The sequence below is a fragment of the Miscanthus floridulus genome, chromosome 14, assembly GCF_019320115.1.
Source record: "Miscanthus floridulus cultivar M001 chromosome 14, ASM1932011v1, whole genome shotgun sequence".
Taxonomy (NCBI): Eukaryota; Viridiplantae; Streptophyta; class Magnoliopsida; order Poales; family Poaceae; genus Miscanthus; species Miscanthus floridulus.
The window spans coordinates 22,771,782-22,775,218 of NC_089593.1; the positions used below are offsets into that span (position 1 = coordinate 22,771,782).

A 3,437-nucleotide genomic window follows, 5' to 3' on the forward strand; every position below is an offset into this window, starting at 1 on the left:
CGGAGACGAGGGTGCTGGTGCGTGTGAGCGACCTCAAGGAGCCGTGCATGGCTGCGTTGCTGGAGGCGGCCGAGGAACAGTTTGGGTACGAACAGCCCCCCTCAAGGTCCCCTGTGATGCGCAGCGTTTTGATCATGTGGTTAGCATGGCACGCAAGTCCAAAGTATAGCTTCTGCTACTAGTAGATGAAATATGGGGAGCAGTTATCTGCGTGCATGAGTGTACGCGGTTTATCTTTATTTGCTGCGAAATGACGTAGATTCTTTTCATTTATCGGTACGGATCTACATAGTCTAGTTGGACTACTAGGGTTAGACGGATACGTTAGAGTGATGTGATGTAATTCTACCACAAATTGGATGTTTAATAGACTAGTATAAATGGACACGTACATGTTTATTAAAAAGATTTTCCTTATAATATATGATATAAAATGCATCACTAATCGCTAAGTTTATATAACTCCTGAATATATTTGGAATTTAAAAACATATATCATTATATACATTTTCTTTGGACATGGTTATAACATAATTAGTCTTACTGAGACACATACTTATTAAAAATTCATCAAGTGCACTCTTCATACACATAGAGCTATCTCTCTCCATCTTTGTGTCTATGGCGACATATTTACCTCTCTCCACCTCCCTCTATACATATGGAGGAGCATCATGGTCAGCATCTATGTTGGATGTAATTTCAGTGGCCACTGGTGGTTGGCAGCTCGTACCTGGCTGTTGGCCGCCGGTGGCTGGTGTGTGGCCACAATGGATGGTCGCGCGCTGCTCCAAATGCAACGCACTATGACATGATCCCAGGAATAAATCTTGCCTCACAGTTGACATGACACTACTTCAGGCCAACAATTAAAAATAACTGACATGACACTACCCACCCAATATAAAATAACTGACATGATCTGAAAAACCAAGAACGACAGTGCATGAGTACAATACCTCAGGCTTCTCCTCATTCACCTTCATCAACCATCAGAGGTGCAGAACAGGCTTCGCTTTGAATGACGTTGAGTCGAGTAAGTAGCCAACTTCACAACACCTGTTGGCACAATTTCAATCTTATTGAATTTGGTTTTGAAATCACGTTAGAGTACATCGTCAACTACTAGTTCAACTGCCTAACCAAGTTGTAACCATTTTGTACACTAATTGGATACCGCATTGATTATTCTATACTGAATACAAAATCAATTTGCCTGTTTTGCCAACCACCCCAACTCTCAATTACAAATATGTGGTATCTTGCAAAATAAATAAAAAATACATTTACAAATAGTTAAGCATCGTATAAAAGGAGAAAATTTAGCATTTTTGACTCACCTGTTTTTCAACAGACAGGCAATTAGCTAACTACACTAATAGATGCTTATAATAAATGGGAGTTATAAAAAAGAGGACTGTTTAAAGCGGGTTCCTTGCGGCACTTCACCAGGTTACAGAGTACTGAAACAATTAATTAATACATGAGAGCAAAGTTTTAAGTTGTCAGAAAAAATTGAACACAGAAAACAATGCTCCCTTTTTTTTAAAACAATAACTGCAGGTCAGTTTGTTTTCCATTTTTGCTGGCAGACGCATCAGTTAGGATTTAAAATGATATAGCATTTACTTATTTAGACATGAGGAGATAAAAGATATATATGCTTCCTATGTTGTACATTCTTACTTGAGCTATGGCAGAGTCATTATCTTGATCAGGGAGAGATTTCTTGTGAGAAAATTCTCCCTCTCTGTTATATCTGTTTTCCCATCCTGATTTGCATCAGCATCCAAAAATGTCTGTCATCAACACAAAACTCAATGTAAGTCCTAGTTCCAATAATGGTCAGAGTCACAGGATGACAGGAACAATTTACAACTCAAATAACAAATTAATTTCTAATGAAATGTTTAAAAGAACCTTGTCCAGGATTGTGTCAATGATATCATTAGATAGGCTCATTTCTGATTCTCTTATCAGAGCGAAAGGTTGTAACAATATATATGACAAATGGGATAAAGTTACCTAACCTTAGGTCAGAAAGCGACAAAATCTTCTTTGCTTTCAGAATCCAGACACTAACCTTTAACTGTCGGCTGAACTATGAAGCAGCACCAAGATCGGTCCTTCCAAAGAATACTCGCGCCGTTTTCCACCCCACGGCAGCCCGCTCGTCGAGGCCGTGGCAGCGCCAACCCCCTCGGCCGTCGCGTGTCGAGGCTGCGGGCGGCACCCGCCCCCATCGGCCATCGCGCGTCCAAGCCGTGGCGATCCTCCCCCCTCGGCCACGTTGAGGCAAGCGGCTGGCCTTGAATCGGACTCCTCGCCGGACACACGGGTATCCATGTCCACTTTTGTGACATCGCCGGATCGGAGAGGAGAATGGTTTGGCGAGGAGAGGATGGATGGATATGGAAGGGTAGATGGAAGTACCCTCGTTGTTCTAGCCTCCAGGCGCTCGCTGTTCCGTCTCTGTCGTCCCTGCTGGCCGCTGGAGGAGACGGTGCGCCGGTGAGGCTCGGAAGGAGAGGAACGACAGGGACGGCGACTGTGGACACCCTGGAGGAGACGGTGCCGCCGGCGCCTATTCTCGTTCCCTCTTCATCTTCCGCACTACGGGAGCTGGCGGTTACGTGGTGGGCGATTGTGGGGGCGACCGAAGCGTCGGAAGAGGAGGGGAGTGCGTGGGTATGGCGGGCGGGTAAGAAAAATATCGGTGAAAAAAAAAAAAACTGGTGCGGAGTTGTACCTAACAGAAAGATGTTAATGTAAAAGTTTCCGACTGATTTTCCGATCGGATCAGCTCATCATATCAGGGTAAGAGATCTAGATGTGTTGGATCTATGATGAGGCATGTTAAAGATAAATTTGATGTGCTGAATTATGGTTCATTTTTTTAGAATTATAGGGCCAAGCCCTAGTTTTTTAACCATTGGCAAAAGACAAAGTATCGTTTACAGCAAAGCAGACGCGGTATATACCATTAAGAATCCAAAGCCAAAACGAACCCAAAGAGATTATGTCAGACTTAGCACAAACAGAAAGTTTTCATAATGACTTTCCACTGGGTGAAACAGCAGCAACTAGCATCATCTTCTCAGACTCCCTGCAGATCTAAGTTGAAGCTCGCTTTCTCTTCCCAGCCGTTCCACAGGTTCCCAAAGACTGCTTCTACTTTTGAAGCCACATCACTTGAGCATCAACCTCCTTGAGCCTTGCAACTTTCGTATGCAGGACCTCCCTCTTCTCCTCCTGACACAGGATCCCCCACCTTTGCACCAACGTAGCCACTCTGTAGAGGAGCATATCCATACTCAATTATGGTTCATTTGAAAAATGGTGACCTTAACTTCGGCTTCTCCCAAGAAATTTTGTGTTAGGATGATTTCATTTTCTACCGGCATCAGAGTCGACGGGTGCGAAGGGTAAGGAAGCTA

At 43.8% G+C, this 3,437-nt stretch overlaps 1 long non-coding RNA gene across 2 annotated transcripts; it reads right to left on the bottom strand.

Moving 5' to 3' along the window:
* Positions 1-590: 590 nt before the first annotated feature.
* LOC136502759 (uncharacterized) lies at positions 591-2,634 on the bottom strand. Of its 2 annotated transcripts, XR_010770690.1 has the most exons (5): positions 2,084-2,634; positions 1,687-1,799; positions 960-1,059; positions 734-829; positions 591-653 (listed from the first exon to the last, which is right to left on the bottom strand). It is a non-coding gene; the product is annotated as an uncharacterized lncRNA (long non-coding RNA). The 2 variants fall into 2 exon arrangements; XR_010770689.1 differs by having other exon boundaries at positions 612-852.
* Between the last annotated feature and the right edge of the window lie 803 nt (positions 2,635-3,437).